This window comes from Leucopleurus acutus, assembly GCF_964270905.1.
Source record: "Leucopleurus acutus genome assembly, chromosome: 1".
NCBI lineage: Eukaryota > Metazoa > Chordata > Mammalia > Artiodactyla > Delphinidae > Leucopleurus > Leucopleurus acutus.
The window spans coordinates 113,293,724-113,316,929 of record NC_139142.1 but is presented as its reverse complement, the minus strand read 5'-3'; positions in this window follow the sequence as shown (position 1 = coordinate 113,316,929).

The following is a 23,206-nucleotide window of genomic DNA, read 5'->3' as shown; positions in this document are numbered from 1 at the left end:
AGAAAGCGAAAAATGGATAAAGAAGTTGTGGTACTTACGTACAATGCAATATCACTCAGCAATGAAATCTATGTCATCAGGCCCGTAGCAGCATAATGAGTGGATTCAGGTACGATGATTCTAAGTGAAATAAGTCACACAGAAAAAGAAACATCATAAGATATCACCAATACACGGAATGTAAACTTGGCTACACAGGAACTGAATTACAAAACAGAACAGGGTCTCAAATGTAGAAAACCAACTTATGCTTGCTTAAGGGGAAAGGTGAGTTGGGGTGCTGCATGAAACCAGAGATTGAAATTAGCACAGATACCGTTCCAAGAGCCAAATATGCAATAGACAAGAGCTACTCCTTGCTGAACGAAGTGGACTCAACACCCCATATTAAACGCCTAAGAATATACCTGACTAGAAATAATCTTAAAACCTACGGATTTATATGTCTCCGAAAGAGAATCAAGCGTGTGTACGGCGGCATAAACGCAGCAGTGATAGGATTGGTGAGGTTCGGTGAGCAAATGCAGACCCTTTGAAGTCATATTGCATGGTACCCATTCCATGGGTCTCAACTCTCCAGGTTTAAGGGATTCTTCCTTCAGCTAAAACATGCATGTGGAACCCAGAGTATGATCCACCGTGTGATCGGGAAACGTGTTCAAATGTGTCTCGTTTTCGTCCCCTGGTACTCGGGTGCAACATTCCAGATGCTTTACTAACACTCTCCCCACTTGGAGAGTCAGTGCCTTTAACCTCCTGTTTGGCCCAGTTTGTAATTTCTGTGGAAAATGAACAGGAATAGGGAGAACGAAAGAGAGACTAGCTGGAGGTGTCTGGACGGGCAAATTTAACTCTCATTTCCCACCAGGAAGAGGAATTAACCAAAGGCTCAGCGTGCCGTGCCAGAACTACACTAGGGCCTGAAGCAATCCTGCGGGGTTGCGGCCTGCTCACAAGAAAGCGAGTTGAAGAAACGAGCTAGGGGCACTGTAATTCACAAACCTGCAGAGTTATAAATGACAGCTATCGTCCAAAAATATATTGAAGTAAGGCTGCCAAGAGGACTTGAAAGTGGGGCAGAATTGCAGAAAACCGATTTCAGGAGGTAGTCTGGAATTGCATGTAAAGCATAGGAAAAGAGGCAGAACGTGCACAATGATGCACTTGGCCAAAAAGGGCGTATGCGTTTTTTCCTGAATATATTCAGGAAAAAACGCATACGCCCTTTTTGGCCAACCAAGCAAGCTTGCAAAGGAAATCTGCACTACAATGAAGTCTCACTGCTCCCCGGTCAAAAGGCTATCTGAAAAAAGTGTAAAATCCAGAAAGGCAGGACAGGCCATGGAGAACTGGGGGCCTTGTTCTTCTGATGGGCGGGATGTAAATTGCCAACAGCCACTCTGGAGAAGTGTATGGTGTTTCCTGAAACATCCAAAAAACAAAGCAACAGAGCCTAGGGCACTTCCACTTATGGTCCTATAGCTTAGGGAATTAAAATCAAAAAGACACAGCTACCCCAAAGCTTGGGACGGCTCTGTTTACAAGAACATCGTTTACGGTACAAGTTCAATATCACAGAAAGCGAAAAATGGATAAAGAAGTTGTGGTACTTACGTACAATGCAATATCACTCAGCAATGAAATCTATGTCATCAGGCCCGTCGCAGCATAATGAGTGGATTCAGGTACGATGATTCTAACTGAAATAAGTCACACAGAAAAATAAACATCATAAGATATCACTAATACACGGATTGTAAACTTGGCTACACAAGAACTGAATTACAAAACAGAACAGGGTGTCAAATGTAGAAAACCAACTTATGCTTGCTTAAGGGGAAAGGTGAGTTGGGGTGCTGCATAAAACCAGAGATTGAAATTAGCACAGATACCGTTCCATAAGCCAAATATGTAATAGAGAAGAGCTAGTCCTTGCTCAACGAAGTGGACTCAACACCCCATATTAAACGCCTAAGAATAAACCTTACTAGAAATAATCTTAAAACCTACGGATTTATATGTCTCCGAAAGAGAATCAAGCGTGTGTACAGCGGCATAAACGCAGCAGTGATAGGATTGGTGAGGTTCGGTGAGCAAATGCAGACCCTTTGAAGTCATATTGCATGGTACCCATTCCATGGGTCTCAACTCTCCAGGTTTAAGGGATTCTTCCTTCAGCTAAAACATGCATGTGGAACCCAGAGTATGATCCACCGTGTGATCGGGAAACGTGTTCAAATGTGTCTCAGTTTTCGTCCCCTGGTACTCGGGTGCAACATTCCAGACGCTTTACTAACACTCTCCACACTTGGAGAGTCAGTGCCTTTAACCTCCTGTTTGGCCCAGTTTGCAATTTCTGCGGAAAATGTACAGGAATAGGGAGAACCAATGATAAACTAGCTGGAGGTGTCTGGACGGGCAAATTTAACTCTCATTTCCCACCAGGAAGAGGAATTAACCAAAGGCTCAGCGTGCCGTGCCAGAACTACACTAGGGCCTGAAGCAATCCTGCGGGGTTGCGGCCAGCTCACAAGAAAGCGAGTTGAAGAAACGAGCTCAGGGGCACTGTAATTCACAAACCTGCAGAGTTATAAATGACAGCTATCGTCCAAAAATATATTGAAGTAAGGCTGCCAAGTGGACTTGAAAGTGGTGCAGAATTGCCCAAAACCGATTTCAGGAGGTAGACTGGAATTGCATGTAAAGCATAGGAAAAGAGGCAGAACATCCACAACGATGCACTTGGCCAAAAAGGGCGTATGCATTTTTTCCTGAATATATTCAGGAAAAAACGCATACGCCCTTTTTGGCCAACCAAGAAAGCTTGCAAAGGAAATCTGCACTACAATGAAGTCTCACTGCCCCCCGGTCAAAAGGGCCATCTGAAAAAAGTGTAAAATCCAGAAAGGCAGGACAGACCATGGAGACCTGGGAGCCTTGTTATGCTGATGGGCGGGATGTAAATTGCAAACAGCCACTCTGGAGAAGTGTATGGTGTTTCCTGAAACATCTAAAAAACAAAGCAACAGAGCCTAGGGCACTTCCACTTATGGTCCTATAGCTTAGGGAAATTAAAATCAAAAAGACACAGTCACCCCAAAGTTTGGGACGGCTCTGTTTACAAGAACCTCGTTTACGGTACAAGTTCAATATCACAGAAAGGGAAAAATGGATAAAGAAGTTGTGGTACTTACGTACAATGCAATATCACTCAGCAATGAAATCTATGTCATCAGGCCCGTAGCAGCATAATGAGTGGATTCAGGTATGATGATTCTAAGTGAAATAAGTCACACAGAAAAAGAAACACCATAAGATATCACTACTACACGGAAGGTAAACTTGGCTACACAAGAACTGAATTACAAAACAGAACAGGGTCTCAAATGTAGAAAACCAACTTATGCTTGCTTAAGGGGAAAGGTGAGTTGGGGTGCTGCATGAAACCAGAGATTGAAATTAGCACAGATACCGTTCCATAAGCCAAATATGTAATAGACAAGAGCTACTCCTTGCTCAACGAAGTGGACTCAACACCCCATATTAAACGCTTAAGAATACACCTGACTAGAAATAATCTTAAAAACTACGGATTTATATGTCTCCGAAAGAGAATCAAGCGTGTGTACAGCAGCATAAACGCAGCAGTGATAGGATTGGTGAGGTTCGGTGAGCAAATGCAGACCCTTTGAAGTCATATTGCATGGTACCCATTCCATGGGTCTCAACTCTCCAAGTTTAAGGGATTCTTCCTTCAGCTAAAACATGCATGTGAAACCCAGAGTATGATCCACCGTGTGATCAGGAAACGTGTTCAAATGTGTCTCAGTTTTCGTCCCCTGGTACTCCGGTGCAACACTCCAGACGCTTTACTAACACTCTCCCCACTTGGAGAGTCAGTGCCTTTAACCTCCTGTTTGGCCCAGTTTGCAATTTCTGCGGAAAATGTACAGGAATAGGGAGAACCAATGAGAGACTAGCTGGAGGTGTGTGGACGGGCAAATTTAACTCTCATTTCCCACCAGGAAGAGGAATTAACCAAAGGCTCAGCGTGCCGTGCCGGAACCACACTAGGGCCTGAAGCAATCCTGCGGTGTTGCGGCCAGCTCACAAGAAAGCGAGTTGAAGAAAGGAGCTCAGGGGCACTGTAATTCACAAACCTGCAGAGTTATAAATGACAGCTATCGTCCAAAAATATATTGAAGTAAGGCTGCCAAGAGGACTTGAAAGCGGGGCAGAATTTCAGGAAACCGATTTCAGGAGGTAGACGGGAATTGCATGTAAAGCATAGGAAAAGAGGCAGAACGTCCACAATGATGCACTTGGCCAAAAAGGGCGTATGCGTTTTTCCCTGAATATATTCAGGAAAAAACGCATACGCCCTTTTTGGCCAACCAAGAAAGCTTGCAAAGGAAATCTGCACTACAATGAAGTCTCACTGCCCCCGGTCAAAAGGGCCATCTGAAAAAAGTGTAAAATCCAGAAAGGCAGGACAGGCCATGGAGAACTGGGAGCTTTGTTATGCTGATGGGCGGGATGTAAATTGCCAACAGCCACTCTGGAGAAGTGTATGGTGTTTCCTGAAACATCTAAAAAACAAAGCAACAGAGCCTAGGGCACTTCCACTTATGGTCCTATAGCTTAGGGAAATTAAAATCAAAAAGACACAGCCACCCCAAAGTTTGGGACGGTTCTGTTGACAAGAACCTCGTTTACGGTACAAGTTCAATATCACAGAAAGCGAAAAATGGATAAAGATGTTTTGGTACTTACGTACAATGCAATATCACTCAGCAATGAAATCTATGTCATCAGGCCCGTCGCAGCATAATGAGTGGATTTAGGTACGATGATTCTAAGTGAAATAAGTCACACAGAAAAAGAAAGATCATAAGATATCACTACTACACGGAATGTAAACTTGGCTACACAGGAACTGAATTACAAAACAGAACAGGGTCTCAAATGTAGAAAACCAACTTATGCTTGTTTAAGGGGAAAGGTGAGTTGGGGTGCTGCATGAAACCAGAGATTGAAATTAGCACAGATACCGTGTCATAAGCCAAATATGTAATAGACAAGAGCTACTCCTTGCTAAACGAAGTGTACTCAACACCCCATATTAAACGCGTAAGAATACACCTGACTAGTAAGAATCTTAAAACCTGTGGATTTATATGTCTCCGAAAGAGAATCAAGCGTGTGTACAGCGGCATAAACGCAGCAGTGATAGGATTGGTGAGGTTCGGTGAGCAAATGCAGACCCTTTGAAGTCATACTGCATGGTACCCATTCCATGGGTCTCAACTCTCCAGGTTTAAGGGATTCTTCCTTCAGCTGAAACATGCATGTGGAACACAGAGTATGATCCACCGTGTGATCAGGAAACGTGTTCAAATGTGTCTCAGTTTTCATCCCCTGGTAGTCGGGTGCAACATTCAAGACGCTTTACTAACTCTCTCCCCACTTGGAGAGTCAGTGTCTTTAAACTCCTCTTTGGCCCAGTTTGCAATTTCTGCGGAAAATGTACAGGAATAGGGAGAACCAATGAGAAACTAGCTCGAGGTGTCTGGACGGGCAAATTTAACTCTCATTTCCCACCAGAAAGAGGAATTAACCAAAGGCTCAGCATGCCGTGCCGGAACCACACTAGGGCCTGAAGAAATCCTGCGGTGTTGCGGCCAGCTCACAAGAAAGCGAGTTGAAGAAAGGAGTTCAGGGGCACTGTAATTCAAAAACCAGCAGAGTTATAAATGACAGCTATCGTCCAAAAATATATTGAAGTAAGGCTGCCAAGAGGACATGAAAGCGGGGCAGGATTGCAGGAAACCGATTTCAGGAGGTAGACAGGAATTGCATGTAAAGCATAGGAAAAGAGGCAGAACGTCCACAATGATGCACTTGGCCAAAAAGGGCGTATGCGTTTTTTCCTGAATATATTCAGGAAAAAACGCATACGCCCTTTTTGGCCAACCAAGCAAGCTTGCAAAGGAAATCTGCACTACAATGAAGTCTCACTGCCCCCCGGTCAAAAGGGCCATCTGAAAAAAGTGTAAAATCCAGAAAGGCAGGACAGGCCATGGAGAACTGGGAGCCTTGATATGCTGATGGGCGGGATGTAAATTGCCAACAGCCACTCTGGGGAAGTGTATGGTGTTTCCTGAAACATCTAAAAAACTAAGCAACAGAGCCTAGGGCACTTCCACTTATGGTCCTATAGCTTAGGGAAATTAAAATCAAAAAGACACAGCCACCCCAAAGTTTGGGACAGCTCTGTTTACAAGAACCTCGTTTACGGTACAAGTTCAATATCACAGAAAGGGAAAAATGGATAAAGAAGTTGTGGTACTTACGTACAATGCAATATCACTCAGCAATGAAATCTATGTCATCAGGCCCGTAGCAGCATAATGAGTGGATTCAGGTATGATGATTCTAAGTGAAATAAGTCACACAGAAAAAGAAACACCATAAGATATCACTACTACAAGGAAGGTAATCTTGGCTACACAAGAATTGAATTACAAAACAGAACAGGGTCTCAAATGTAGAAAACCAACTTATGCTTGCTTAAGGGGAAAGGTGAGTTGGGGTGCTGCATGAAACCAGAGATTGAAATTAGCACAGATACCGTTCCATAAGCCAAATATGTAATAGACAAGAGCTACTCCTTGCTCAACGAAGTGGACTCAACACCCCATATTAAACGCCTAACAATATACCTGACTAGTAAGAATCTTAAAACCTATGGATTTATATGTCTCCGAAAGAGAATCTAGCGTGTGTACAGTGGCATAAACGCAGCAGTGATAGGATTGGTGAGGTTCGGTGAGCAAATGCAGACTCTTTGAAGTCATATTGCATGGTACCCATTCCATGGGTCTCAACTCTCCAGGTTTAAGGGATTCTTCCTTCAGCTAAAACATGCATGTGGAACCCAGAGTATGATCCACCGTGTGATCGGGAAACGTTTTCAAATGTGTCTCAGTTTTCGTTCCCTGGTACTCGGGTGCAACATTCCAGACGCTTTACTAACACTCTCCCCACTTGGAGAGTCAGTGCCTTTAACCTCCTGTTTGGCCCAGTTTGCAATTTCTGCGTAAGATGAACAGGAATAGGGAGAACCAATGAGAGACTAGCTGGAGCTGTGAGGACGGGCAAATTTAACTCTCATTTCCCACCAGGAAGAGGAATTAACGAAAGGCTCAGCATGCGATGCCGGAACCAAACTAGGGCCTGAAGCAATCCTGCGGTGTTGCGGCCAGCTCACAAGAAAGCGAGTTGAAGAAAGGAGCTCAGGGGCACTGTAATTCACAATCCTGCAGAGTTATAAATGACAGCTATCATCCAAAAATATATTGAAGGAAGGCTGCCAAGAGGAGTTGAAAGCGGGGCAGAATTGCAGAAAACCGATTTCAGGAGGTAGACTGGAATTGCATGTAAAGCATAGGAAAAGAGGCAGAACGTCCACAATGATGCACTTGGCCAAAAAGGGCGTATGCGTTTTTCCCTGAATATATTCAGGAAAAAACGCATACGCCCTTTTTGGCCAACCAAGCAAGCTTGCAAAGGAAATCTGCACTACAGTGAAGTCTCACTGCCCCCGGTCAAAATGGCTATCTGAAAAAAGTGTAAAATCCAGAAAGGCAGGACAGACCATAGAGAACTGGGAGCCTTGTTAAGCTGATGGGCGGGATGTAAATTGCCAACAGCCACTCTGAAGAAGTGTATGGTGTTTCCTGAAACATCAAAAAAACAAAGCAACAGAGCCTAGGGCACTTCCACTTATGGTCCTATAGCTTAGGGAAATTAAAATCAAAAAGACTCAGCCACCCCAAAGTTTCGGCCGGCTCTGTTTACAAGAACCTCGTTTACGGTACAAGTTCAATATCACAGAAAGCGAAAAATGGATAAAGAAGTTGTGGTACTTACGTACAATGCAATATCACTCAGCAATGAAATCTATGTCATCAGACCCGTAGCAGCATAATGAGTGGATTCAGGTACGATGATTCTAAGTGAAATAAGTCACACAGAAAAAGAAACATCATAAGATATCACTACTACACGGAATGTAAACTTTGCTACACAGGAACTGAATTACAAAACAGAACAGGGTCTCAAATGTAGAAAACCAACTTATGCTTGCTTAAGGGGAAAGGTGAGTTGGGGTGCGACATACAACCAGAGATTGAAATTAGCACAGATACCGTTCCATAAGCCAAATATGTAATAGACAAGAGCTACTCCTTGCTCAACGAAGTGGACTCAACACCCCATATTAAACGCCTAACAATATACCTGACTAGTAAGAATCTTAAAACCTATGGATTTATATGTCTCCGAAAGAGAATCTAGCGTGTGTACAGTGGCATAAACGCAGCAGTGATAGGATTGGTGAGGTTCGGTGAGCAAATGCAGACTCTTTGAAGTCATATTGCATGGTACCCATTCCATGGGTCTCAACTCTCCAGGTTTAAGGGATTCTTCCTTCAGCTAAAACATGCATGTGGAACCCAGAGTATGATCCACCGTGTGATCGGGAAACGTTTTCAAATGTGTCTCAGTTTTCGTTCCCTGGTACTCGGGTGCAACATTCCAGACGCTTTACTAACACTCTCCCCACTTGGAGAGTCAGTGCCTTTAACCTCCTGTTTGGCCCAGTTTGCAATTTCTGCGTAAGATGAACAGGAATAGGGAGAACCAATGAGAGACTAGCTGGAGCTGTGAGGACGGGCAAATTTAACTCTCATTTCCCACCAGGAAGAGGAATTAACGAAAGGCTCAACATGCTATGCCGGAACCAAACTAGGGCCTGAAGCAATCCTGCGGTGTTGCGGCCAGCTCACAAGAAAGCGAGTTGAAGAAAGGAGCTCAGGGGCACTGTAATTCACAATCCTGCAGAGTTATAAATGACAGCTATCGTCCAAAAATATATTGAAGGAAGGCTGCCAAGAGGAGTTGAAAGCGGGGCAGAATTGCAGAAAACCGATTTCAGGAGGTAGACTGGAATTGCATGTAAAGCATAGGAAAAGAGGCAGAACGTCCACAATGATGCACTTGGCCAAAAAGGGCGTATGCGTTTTTCCCTGAATATATTCAGGAAAAAACGCATACGCCCTTTTTGGCCAACCAAGCAAGCTTGCAAAGGAAATCTGCACTACAGTGAAGTCTCACTGCCCCCGGTCAAAATGGCTATCTGAAAAAAGTGTAAAATCCAGAAAGGCAGGACAGACCATAGAGAACTGGGAGCCTTGTTAAGCTGATGGGCGGGATGTAAATTGCCAACAGCCACTCTGAAGAAGTGTATGGTGTTTCCTGAAACATCAAAAAAACAAAGCAACAGAGCCTAGGGCACTTCCACTTATGGTCCTATAGCTTAGGGAAATTAAAATCAAAAAGACTCAGCCACCCCAAAGTTTCGGCCGGCTCTGTTTACAAGAACCTCGTTTACGGTACAAGTTCAATATCACAGAAAGCGAAAAATGGATAAAGAAGTTGTGGTACTTACGTACAATGCAATATCACTCAGCAATGAAATCTATGTCATCAGACCCGTAGCAGCATAATGAGTGGATTCAGGTACGATGATTCTAAGTGAAATAAGTCACACAGAAAAAGAAACATCATAAGATATCACTACTACACGGAATGTAAACTTTGCTACACAGGAACTGAATTACAAAACAGAACAGGGTCTCAAATGTAGAAAACCAACTTATGCTTGCTTAAGGGGAAAGGTGAGTTGGGGTGCGGCATACAACCAGAGATTGAAATTAGCACAGATACCGTTCCATAAGCCAAATATGTAATAGACAAGAGCTACTCCTTGCTCAACGAAGTGGACTCAACACCCCATATTAAACGCCTAACAATATACCTGACTAGTAAGAATCTTAAAACCTATGGATTTATATGTCTCCGAAAGAGAATCTAGCGTGTGTACAGTGGCATAAACGCAGCAGTGATAGGATTGGTGAGGTTCGGTGAGCAAATGCAGACTCTTTGAAGTCATATTGCATGGTACCCATTCCATGGGTCTCAACTCTCCAGGTTTAAGGGATTCTTCCTTCAGCTAAAACATGCATGTGGAACCCAGAGTATGATCCACCGTGTGATCGGGAAACGTTTTCAAATGTGTCTCAGTTTTCGTTCCCTGGTACTCGGGTGCAACATTCCAGACGCTTTACTAACACTCTCCCCACTTGGAGAGTCAGTGCCTTTAACCTCCTGTTTGGCCCAGTTTGCAATTTCTGCGTAAGATGAACAGGAATAGGGAGAACCAATGAGAGACTAGCTGGAGCTGTGAGGACGGGCAAATTTAACTCTCATTTCCCACCAGGAAGAGGAATTAACGAAAGGCTCAGCATGCGATGCCGGAACCAAACTAGGGCCTGAAGCAATCCTGCGGTGTTGCGGCCAGCTCACAAGAAAGCGAGTTGAAGAAAGGAGCTCAGGGGCACTGTAATTCACAATCCTGCAGAGTTATAAATGACAGCTATCGTCCAAAAATATATTGAAGGAAGGCTGCCAAGAGGAGTTGAAAGCGGGGCAGAATTGCAGAAAACCGATTTCAGGAGGTAGACGGGAATTGCATGTAAAGCATAGGAAAAGAGGCAGAACGTCCACAATGATGCACTTGGCCAAAAAGGGCGTATGCGTTTTTCCCTGAATATATTCAGGAAAAAACGCATACGCCCTTTTTGGCCAACCAAGCAAGCTTGCAAAGGAAATCTGCACTACAGTGAAGTCTCACTGCCCCCGGTCAAAATGGCTATCTGAAAAAAGTGTAAAATCCAGAAAGGCAGGACAGACCATAGAGAACTGGGAGCCTTGTTAAGCTGATGGGCGGGATGTAAATTGCCAACAGCCACTCTGAAGAAGTGTATGGTGTTTCCTGAAACATCAAAAAAACAAAGCAACAGAGCCTAGGGCACTTCCACTTATGGTCCTATAGCTTAGGGAAATTAAAATCAAAAAGACTCAGCCACCCCAAAGTTTCGGCCGGCTCTGTTTACAAGAACCTCGTTTACGGTACAAGTTCAATATCACAGAAAGCGAAAAATGGATAAAGAAGTTGTGGTACTTACGTACAATGCAATATCACTCAGCAATGAAATCTATGTCATCAGACCCGTAGCAGCATAATGAGTGGATTCAGGTACGATGATTCTAAGTGAAATAAGTCACACAGAAAAAGAAACATCATAAGATATCACTACTACACGGAATGTAAACTTTGCTACACAGGAACTGAATTACAAAACAGAACAGGGTCTCAAATGTAGAAAACCAACTTATGCTTGCTTAAGGGGAAAGGTGAGTTGGGGTGCGGCATACAACCAGAGATTGAAATTAGCACAGATACCGTTCCATAAGCCAAATAGGTAATAGACAAGAGCTACTCCTTGCTCAACGAAGTGGACTCAACACCCCATATTAAACGCCTAACAATATACCTGACTAGTAAGAATCTTAAAACCTATGGATTTATATGTCTCCGAAAGAGAATCTAGCGTGTGTACAGTGGCATAAACGCAGCAGTGATAGGATTGGTGAGGTTCGGTGAGCAAATGCAGACTCTTTGAAGTCATATTGCATGGTACCCATTCCATGGGTCTCAACTCTCCAGGTTTAAGGGATTCTTCCTTCAGCTAAAACATGCATGTGGAACCCAGAGTATGATCCACCGTGTGATCGGGAAACGTTTTCAAATGTGTCTCAGTTTTCGTTCCCTGGTACTCGGGTGCAACATTCCAGACGCTTTACTAACACTCTCCCCACTTGGAGAGTCAGTGCCTTTAACCTCCTGTTTGGCCCAGTTTGCAATTTCTGCGTAAGATGAACAGGAATAGGGAGAACCAATGAGAGACTAGCTGGAGCTGTGAGGACGGGCAAATTTAACTCTCATTTCCCACCAGGAAGAGGAATTAACGAAAGGCTCAGCATGCGATGCCGGAACCAAACTAGGGCCTGAAGCAATCCTGCGGTGTTGCGGCCAGCTCACAAGAAAGCGAGTTGAAGAAAGGAGCTCAGGGGCACTGTAATTCACAATCCTGCAGAGTTATAAATGACAGCTATCGTCCAAAAATATATTGAAGGAAGGCTGCCAAGAGGAGTTGAAAGCGGGGCAGAATTGCAGAAAACCGATTTCAGGAGGTAGACTGGAATTGCATGTAAAGCATAGGAAAAGAGGCAGAACGTCCACAATGATGCACTTGGCCAAAAAGGGCGTATGCGTTTTTCCCTGAATATATTCAGGAAAAAACGCATACGCCCTTTTTGGCCAACCAAGCAAGCTTGCAAAGGAAATCTGCACTACAGTGAAGTCTCACTGCCCCCGGTCAAAAGGGCTATCTGAAAAAAGTGTAAAATCCAGAAAGGCAGGACAGACCATAGAGAACTGGGAGCCTTGTTAAGCTGATGGGCGGGATGTAAATTGCCAACAGCCACTCTGAAGAAGTGTATGGTGTTTCCTGAAACATCAAAAAAACAAAGCAACAGAGCCTAGGGCACTTCCACTTATGGTCCTATAGCTTAGGGAAATTAAAATCAAAAAGACTCAGCCACCCCAAAGTTTCGGCCGGCTCTGTTTACAAGAACCTCGTTTACGGTACAAGTTCAATATCACAGAAAGCGAAAAATGGATAAAGAAGTTGTGGTACTTACGTACAATGCAATATCACTCAGCAATGAAATCTATGTCATCAGGCCCGTAGCAGCATAATGAGTGGATTCAGGTACGATGATTCTAAGTGAAATAAGTCACACAGAAAAAGAAACATCATAAGATATCACTACTACACGGAATGTAAACTTGGCTACACAAGAACTGAATTACAAAACAGAACAGGGTGTCAAATGTAGAAAACCAACTTATGCTTGCTTAAGTGGAAAGGTTAGTTGGGGTGCTGCATAAAACCAGAGATTGAAATTAGCACAGATACCGTTCCATAAGCCAAATATGTAACAGACAAGAGCTACTCCTTGCTCAACGAAGTGGACTCAACACCCCACATTAAACGCCTAAGAATATACCTGACTAGTAATAATCTTAATACCTAAGGATTTATATGTCTCCGAAAGAGAATCAAGCGTGTGTACAGTGGCATAAACGCAGCAGTGATAGGATTGGTGAAGTTTGGTGAGCAAATGCAGACCCTTTGAAGTCATATTGCATGGTACCCATTCCATGGGTCTCAACTCTCCAGGTTTAAGGGATTCTTCCTTCAGCTAAAACATGCATGTGGAACCCAGAGTATGATCCACCATGTGATCGGGAAACGTGTTCAAATGTGTCTCAGTTTTCGTCCCCTGGTACTCGGGTGCAACATTCCAGACGCTTTACTAACACTCTGCCCACTTGGAGAGTCAGTGCCTTTAACCTCCTGTTTGGCCCAGTTTGCAATCTCTGTGGAAAATGAACAGGAATGGGGAGAACCAATGAGAGACTAGGTGGAGGTGTCTGGACGGGTAAATTTAACTCTCATTTCCCACCAGGAAGAGGAATTAACCAAAGGATCAGCATGCCATGCCGGAACCAAACTAGGGCCCGAAGCAATCCTGCGGTGTTGCGGCCAGCTCACAAGAAAGCGAGTTGAAGAAAGGAGCTCAGGGGCACTGTAATTCACAAACCTGCAGAGTTATAAATGACAGCTATCGTCCAAAAATATATTGAAGGAAGGCTGACAAGAGGACTTGAAAGCGGGGCAGAATTGCAGGAAACCGATTTCAGGAGGTAGACGGGAATTGCATGTAAAGCATAGGAAAAGAGGCAGAATGTCCACAATGATGCACTTGGCCAAAAAGGGCGTATGCGTTTTTTCCTGAATATATTCAGGAAAAAACGCATACGCCCTTTTTGGCCAACCAAGCAAGTTTGCAAAGGAAATCTGCACTACAATGAAGTCTCACTGCCCCCCAGTCAAAAGGGCCATCTGAAAAAAGTGTAAAATCCAGAAAGGCAGGATAGGTCATGGAGAACTGGGAGCCTTGTTATGCTGATGGGCGGGATGTAAATTGCCAGCAGCCACTCTGGAGAAGTGTATGGTGTTTCCTGAAACATCTAAAAAACAAAGCAACAGAGCCTAGGGCACTTCCACTTATGGTCCTATAGCTTAGGGAAATTAAAATCAAAAAGACACAGCCACCCCAAAGTTTGGGCCGGCTCTGTTTACAAGAACCTCGTTTACGGTACAAGTTCAATATCACAGAAAGCGAAAAATGGATAAAGAAGTTGTGGTAATTACGTACAATGCAATATCACTCAGCAATGAAATCTATGTCATCAGGCCCGTAGCAGCATAATGAGTGGATTCAGGTACGATGATTCTAAGTGAAATAAGTCACACAGAAAAAGAAACATCATAAGATATCACTACTACATGGAATGTAAACTTGGCTACACAGGAACTGAATTACAAAACAGAACAGGGTGTCAAATGTAGAAAACCAACTTATACTTGCTTAAGGGGAAAGGTGAGTTGGGGTGCTGCATAAAACCAGAGATTGAAATTAGCACAGATACCGTTCCATAAGCCAAATATGTAATAGACAAGACCTACTCCTTGCTCAACGAAGTGGACTCAACACCCCATATTAAACGCCTAACAATATACCTGACTAGTAAGAATCTTAAAACCTATGGATTTATATGTCTCCGGAAGAGAATGAAGCGTGTGTACAGTGGCATAAACGCAGCAGTGATAGGATTGGTGAGGTTTGGTGAGCAAATGCAGACCCTTTGAAGTCATATTGCATGGTACCCATTCCATGGGTCTCAACTCTCCATGTTTAAGGGATTCTTCCTTCAGCTAAAACATGCATGTGGAACCAAGAGTATGATCCACCGTGTGATCGGGAAACGTGTTCAAATGTGTCTCAGTTTTTGTCCCCTGGTACTCGGGTGCAACATTCAAGACGCTTTACTAACACTCTCCCCACTTGGAGAGTCAGTGCCTTTAACATCCTGTTTGGCCCAGTTTGCAATTTCTTCGGAAGATGAACAGGAATAAGGAGAAGCAATGGGAGACTATCTGTAGGTGTCTGGACGGGCAAATTTAACTCTCATTTCCCACCAGGAAGATAAATGAACCAAAGGCTCTGCGTGCCATGCTGGAACTAGATTAGGGCCTGAGGAGATCCTGCGGTGTTGCAGCCAGCTCACAAGAAAGCGAGTTGAAGAAAGGAGCTCAGGGGCACTGTAATTCAGAAACCTGCAGAGTTATAAATGACAGCTATCATCCAAAATTATACTGAAGTAAGGCTGCGATGAGGACTTGAATGCCGGGCAGAATTGCTGGAAACTGATTTCAGAACGTACACGGGAGTAGTTCTTAAAGCATAGGAAAAGAGACAGAACTTGGAAAATAATGCACTTGGCAAAAAAGGGCATATGTGTTTTATCCAGAGCTCTCATAACTGAGGGGAGGAGATTCCCAGCAGGCTCCAACTGCCACCTGAGGGCTCACATTGCCAAGGCAACGTGAGCATGCCAGGCAGGAGTTACCTCACAGCAGAGGTCCCACCTCACAGAAGGGTGAGAAACCCAGCCAACATCAGACTCTCACCAGAGGGCCCACATCACCAAGGGGATGGGAACCAGGCAGGAGTGTCTTCACATCAGTGGGGCCACATCATCGAAAGCTGAGGTACTCAGCACATGTGTCCTCAAACCAGAGGACCCACATCACCAAGGACCTCGGAGTGAGGCAGGCAGGAGTAACCTCACAACACTGGGCACATAGAATAAAAAAGTGAGGAATCCAGCAGTTGGAACCTCCCAGCAGGCGGCCCAGAGCACCGAGGCTATGGGATCCAGGCCACAGTGAACTCACAGAAGAGGGCCCATGTCATGAAACTGAGCAAACCAGCCATTGGGACCTCAGAGCAGGAGGCCCACATCCCCATGGGGATGGAATTCTGGTAGGAGTGTCCTCGCACCACTGAGAACGTATCAGAAAATTTTGGGCGACCAGCAGTTAGGGCCTGACGCCAGAGGACCCTCATCACCAAGGGAAGGAGGCTCCCAGCAGGCTCCAACTGCCACCAGAGGGCTGACGTCGCCAAGGCGATGTGTGCCAACCAGGCACGAATGACCTCACAGCAGAGGGCCCACCTCAGAGAAGTGTGACGAACCCAGTCAGGATCAGACTCGCACCAGAGGGCCCACATCACCAAATGGATTGGAACCAGGCAGGAGTGTCCTCACATGAGTAGGGCCACATCATCTAAAGGTGAGGAACCCAGAACATGTGGCTTCAAACCATAGGACACCCATCACCAAGGGGCTGGGAGTGAGGCAGGCAGGAGGAGCCTCATAACAGAGGGCCCAAAAATAAGAAAGGTGAGGAATCCAGCAGTTGGAACCTCCCAGCAGGCGGCCCAGAGCACAGAGGCTAGAGGAACCAGGCCAGAGTGAACTAACACCAGACAGCCCACATCATGAAACTGTGAGCAACCCAGACATTGGGACCTCAGAGCAGAAGGCCCACATCCCCATGGTGATGGGAACATGACAGGAGTGTCCTGGCATCACTGGGCTCACATCAGAAAACGTGGGGTGCTCAGAAGTTAGGGCCTGACGCTAGAGGGCACTCATCACCGAGAGGAGGAGGCTCCCAGCAGGCTCCAGCTGCCACCAGAGGGCCAACGTCGCCAAGGCGATGTGTGCCAGTCTGGCAGGAGTGACCTCACAGCAGAGGGCCCACCTCACAGAAGGGTGAGGAACACAGCCAGGATCAGACTCTCACCAGAGGGCCCACATCACCAAGGGGATGGGAACCAGGCAGGAGTGTCCCCACACCAGTGGGACAACATCATCGAAAGGTGAGGATCCCAGCACATGTGTCCTCAAACCAGAGGAACCACATCACCAAGGGGTTCGGAATGAGGCTGGCAGGACTGGCCTCACAACACAGGGTCCATAGAATATAAAAGTTGAGGAATCCAGCAGTTGGAACCTCCCAGCAAGTGGCCCAGAGCACCGAGGCTATGGGATCCAGGCCGCAGTGAACTCACAGCAGAGGGCCCACATCATGAACCTGTGAGCAGCCCAGCTGTTGGGACCTCAGAACAGAAGGCCCACATCCCCATTGGGATGGGAACCTGGCAGGAGTGGCTTTGCACCACTTAGCACATATCAGAAAAAGTTAGGAGCCCAGCAGTTAGGGCCTGACGCCAGGGGGCCCTCATAACTGAGGGGAGGAGACTCCCAGCAGGTTCCAACTGCCAACAGAGGGCCCACATCTACAAGGTGGCATGCGCCAGCCAGGCAGTAGTGACCTCACAGCAGAGGGCCTATCTCACAGAAGGGTGAGGAACCGAGGCAGGATGAGACTCTCACCAGAGGGCCCACAACACCAAGGGGATGGGAACCAGTCAGGACTGTCCTCCCACCAGTGGGGCCACATCATCGAAAGGTGAGGAACCCAGCACATGTGGCCTCATATCAGAGGACATACATCACAAAGGGGATGGGAGTGAGGCAGGTAGGAGTAGCCTAAAAACAGAGGGCCCAAAGAATAAAAAAAGTGAGGAATCCAGCATTTGGAACCTCCCAGCAGGCGGCCGAGAGCACAGAAGCTATGGGATGCAGGCAGGAGTTAACTAACACCAGAGAGCCCACATCATGAAACTGTGAGCAACCCAGGCATTGGGACCTCAGAGCAGAAAGCCCACATCCCCATGGGGATGGGAACCTGACAGGAGTGTCCTGGCATCACTGGGCTCACATCAGAAAACGTGGGGAGCCCAGCAGTTAGAGCCTGATGCTAGAGGGCCATCATCACCGAGGGCAGGAGGCTCCCAGCAGGTTCCATGTGCCAACAGAGGGCCCACGTCGCCAAGGTGATGTGTGCAAGTCAGGCAGGATTGACCTCACAGCAGAGGGCCTACCTCACAGAAGAGTGAGGAACCCAGCCAGGATAAGACTGTCACCAGAAGGCCCACATCACCAAGGAGATGGGAACCAGGCAGGAGTGTCCTCACACCAGTGGGGCCACATCATTGAAAGTTGCCTAACCCAGCACATGTGGCCTCAAACCAGAAGACCCACATCACGAAGGGGTTGCGAGTGAGGCAGGCAGGAGGAGCATCACAACACAGGACCCATAGAATACAAAAGTTGAGGAATCGAGCAGTTGGAACCTCCCAGCAGGCAGCCAAGACCACAGAGGCTATGGGATCCAGGCCACAGTGAACTAACACCAGAGAGCCCACATCATGAAATTGTGATCAACCCAGCCGTTGGAACCTCAGAGCAGAAGGCCCACATCCCCATGGGGATGGGAACCTAAGAGGAGTGCTTGAGCAACACTGGGCTCACTAAGAAAAGTTGGGGAGCCCAGCAGTTAGGGCCTGACGTCAGAGGGCCGTCATCACAGAGCTGAGGAGGCTCCCAGCAGGGTCCAATTGCCACCAGAGGGCTCATGTCAACAAGGCGAGGTGAGCAACCCAGGCAAGAGTTACCTGATAGTAGAGGGCCCACCTCACAGATGGGTGAGGAACCCAGCCAGGATCAGACTCTCACCAGAGGGCCCACATCACAAAGGGGATGGGACCCAGTCAGGATTATCCTCACACCAGTGGGGCCTCATCATCTTAAGGTGAGGAACCCAGCACATGTGTCCTCAAACCAGAGGACCCACATCACCAAGGGCCTTGGAGTGAGGCAGGCAGGAGTAGCCTCACAACACAGGGCACATAATATAAAAAACGTGAGAATTCCAGCATTTAGACCTTCCAGCAGGCGGCCCAGAACACCGAGGCTATGGGATCCAGGCCACAGTGAACTCACAGCAGAGGGCCCACATCACAAAACTGTGAGCAACCCAGGAGTTGAGACCTCAGCGCAGAAGGCCCACATCCCCATGGGAATGGGAACCTGGCTGGAGTGTCCTCGCACCACTGGGCGCACATCAGAAAATGTGGGGAGCCCACCATTTAGGGCCTGACGCCAGAGGGCCGTCATCACCGAGAGGAGGAGGTGCCCTGCACGCTCCAACTGCCACCAGAGGGCTCACGTCTCCAAGGTGACGTGTGCCAGCCAGGCAGGAGTGACCTCACAGCAGAGGGCCTACCTCACAGAACGTTGAGGAACCCAGCCAGGATTAGACTCTCGCCAGAGGGCCCACCTCACCAAGGGGATGGGAAACAGGCAGGAGTGTCCTCACACGAGTGGGGTCACATCATCGAAAGGTGAGGAACGCAGCACATGTGGCCTCAAGCCATAGGACAGTCATCACCAAGGGGCTGGCAGTGAGGCAGGCAGGAGGAGCCTCACAACAGAGGGCACATAGAATAAAAAAGTTGAGGAATCCAGCAGTTGGAACCTCCCAGCAGGCGGCCCAGAGCACCGATGATAAGGGATCCTTGCCGGAGTGAACTCACAGCAGAGGGCCCACATCATGGTACTGTGAGCAAGCCAGCCGTTTTGACCTCAGAGCAGAAGGCCCATATCGCCATGGGGATGGGAACCTGGCAAGAGTCTCCTCACTCACTTGGCGCACATCAGAAAATGTGGGGAGCCCAGCAATTATGGCCTAAGGCAAGAGGGCCCTCATCACCGAGGGGAGGAGGATCCCAGCACACTCCAACTGCCACCAGAGGGCCCACGTCGCCAAGGTGACGTGTGCCAGACAGGCATGATTGACCTCACAGCAGAGGGCCCACCTCACAGAAGGGTGAGGAACCCAGCCAGGATCAGACTCTCAACAGAGGGCCCACATCACCAAGGGGATGTGAACCAGGCAGGAGTCTCCTAAGACCATTGGTCCCACATCATCGAAAGGTGAGGAACCCAGCACATGTGGCCTCAAACCAGACGACACACATCACGAAGGGGATGGGAGTGAGGAAGGCAGGAGGATCCTCACAACAGAGGGCCCAAAAAATTAAAAAAGTGAGGAATCCAGCAGTTGGAACCTCCCAGCAGGCGGCCAAGAGCACAGAGGCTATGGGATCCAGGCTTCTGTGAACACCAGAGAGCCCACATCATGAAAATGTGAACAACCCAGCCGTTGGGACCTCAGAGCAGAAGGCCCACAACCCCATGGAGATGGGATCCTAAGAGGAGTGCCAAAGCATCACCGGGCTCCCTAAGAAAAGTTGGTGAGTCCAGCAGTTAGGGCCTGACGCAAGAGGGTCCTCATCACCGGGGGGAGGAGATTCCCAGCACGCTCCAACTGCCACCACACGGCTGACTTCACCAAGGCAATGTGTGCCAGCCATGCAGGAGTGACCTATCAGCAGAGGGTCTCCCTCACAGGTGGGTGAGGAACAAAGCCAGGAACAGACTCTCACCAGGGGGTCCACATAACCACGTGGATGAGAACCAAGCAGGAGTGTCCTCACACTAGTGGGGCCACATCATCGAAAGGTGAGGAACCCAGCAAAGGTGGCCACAAACCAGAGGACCCACATCACCAAGGGGTTGAGAGTGAGGTAGGTGTCTGGACGGGTATATTTAACACTCATTTCCCACCAGGAAGAGAAATTAACCAAAGGCTCAGCGTGCCCTGCCAGAAGCAGATTAGGGCCTGAAGCAGTCTTGCGGGTTTGCGGCCAGCTCACAAGAAAGCGAGTTGAAGAAAGGAGCTCAGGGGCCCTGTAATTCACAAACCTGGAGAGTTATAAATAACAGATAACGTCCAAAAATATATTGAAGTAAGGCTGCGAAGAGGACTTGAAAGCAGGGCAGAATTTCAGGAAACCGATTTCAGGAGGTAGACTGGAATTGCATTTAAAGCATAGGAAAAGAGGCAGAACATCGACAATGATGCACTTGGCAACAAAGGGCGTATGAGTTTGTTCCTGAATATATTCAGGAAAAAACACATATGCCCTTTTTGGCAAACCAAGCAAGCTTGCAATGGAAATCCGAACTACTATGAAGTGTCACTTCCCCCCGGTCTAAAGGGCCATCTGAGAAAAGTGTAAAATCCAGAAAGGCAAGACAGGCCATGGGGAAAAAGGAGCCTTGTTATGCTGATGGGCGGGATGTAAATTGCCAACAGCCACTCTGGAGAAGTGTATGGTGTTTCCTGATACATCTGAAAAACAAAGCAACAGAGTCTAGGGCATTTCCACTTATGGTCCTATAGCTTAGGGAAATTAAAATCAAAAAGACACAGCCACCCCAAAATTTGGGACGGCTCTGTTTACAGGAACCTCTTCTACAGTACGAGTTAAATATCCCAGAGAACAAATAATTGATAAAGAAGTTGCGGTACTTACGTACAACAGAATACCACTCAGCAATGAAATCTGTGTCACCAGGCCTGTACCAGCATAATGAGTGGATTGAGGCATGATGATTCTAAGTGAAATAAGTCACACAGAAAAAGAAACATCATAAGGTATCACTAATGCACGGAATGTAAACTTGGCTACACATGAACTGAATTACAAAACAGAACAGGGTCTCAAGATTAGAAAACCAACTTATGCTTGCTTAAAGGGAAAGGTGAGTTAAGGGGGTGCTGCATAAAACCAGAGATTGAAATTAGCACAGATACCGTTCCATAAGCCAAATATGTAATAGACAAGACCTACCCCCTGCTCAACGAAATGGACTCAACAATGAGGTATCACCTCACACCTGTTAGAATGGGCATCATCTGAAAATCTACAAACAACAAATGCTGGAAAGGGTGTGGAGAAAAGGAACCCTCTTCCACTATTGTTGGGAATATAAGTTGATACAGTCACTATGGAGAACAATATGGAGTTTCTTAAGAAACTAATAATAGAATTACCATATGATACAGCGATCCCAGGACTGGACATATACCCAGACAAAACCATAAATCAAAAAGAGACATTCACCGCAATGTTCACTGCATCACTATTTACAATATCGAGGTAATGGAAGCAACCTAAATGCCCACAGACAGACGAATGCATAAAGATGTGGTACATATATAAAATGGAATATTACTAAGCCATGAAAGGAATGAAATTGGGTCATTTGTAGAGACGTCGATGGATCTAGAGACTGTCATACAGAGTGAAGTAAGTCAGAAAGAGAAAAACAAATCTTGTATATTCATGCATATATGTGGAACCTAGAAAAACTGTACAGATTAACCGTTTTGCAAGGCATAAATAGAGCAACAGATGTAGACAACAATCGTATGGACAACAAGGGGGGAAAGCTCTTGGAGGGGTGGTGGTGGGAGGAGTTGAGAGATTGGGATTGGCATGTAAACATTTATATGTATAAAATAGATAACCAATGAGAAGCTGCTGTATAAAAATATAAAATAAAATTCAAAATTAAAAAGAAATAAAATTTAAAAAATAAAACAGAAAAAACAATTATTCCCTTCACATACATTTATATGAATAAATTATTTCCATGCTTATATCTGTAAATACAAAAAAGAGGAATAAAATCTACCTTGAACCAAAAACAAAAAAGAGAAAAAAAAAAACAGAACCCACCAGTTACTCAGAGGAAAACCGTATCAGGGCACTTGCTCCAGTTGTAAACAATTCTGAAGTTGGTCAGTGGTGGGGAATCGTCTCCCATTCAGCCAGCAGCCCCCACACAACAAGCGTCCTCATTGCAAAGCTGGGGCACCGTGCCGAGGCATCTGTGAGTAAACGTGAGCTGAACCCCAGGCCAGTTGCTGCTGAACTGTTCCCGCCCTTCCCAGGTAAAACACCTGAATATATACAAGGACTTGAAAGCCTAGAGGAAGGGCCATGGAGCCACACGAGTGACAGCATGCCAGCTGACTTGGTGCCTGCAGGCCAGCCAGGATGGTCCTGGCCCTGGGTGCTCTTCTGGAAGATTTCCATTTCCCTGCCTGAGATACCCGTCCTGTCCCTGCCCCCACTGCTTTTTTCCTTCCTCACCTCTGCCCAGGGAGAAATTCCAGCAGCAGGTATGGGTGACACATCCTCTTCTTTAGCAGGTGGCAGCCTGGCAACTGCTGCAGAAAGTCCAGCAGAGCCCCACTCACACTGGGCCACCCACAAAGCCGTGGCCTCTCACTCCCTCCCACCAGCCCAGCCCCGAGACTGCTGACAGGGCAGAGAAAATGGCGTCAGGCACAGCTGCAGGGGCTTTTGCTGCCTGGAGTGGTATTTATATTGATCTCAACCCAGGCACACCTGGGGAGGGCTGGCCGGCATGGTAAGGCTGCCCAGGTCAGCCAATCATCACCCCTCAGGGGCTCACAGTTGCAGAAAATGGAACTTG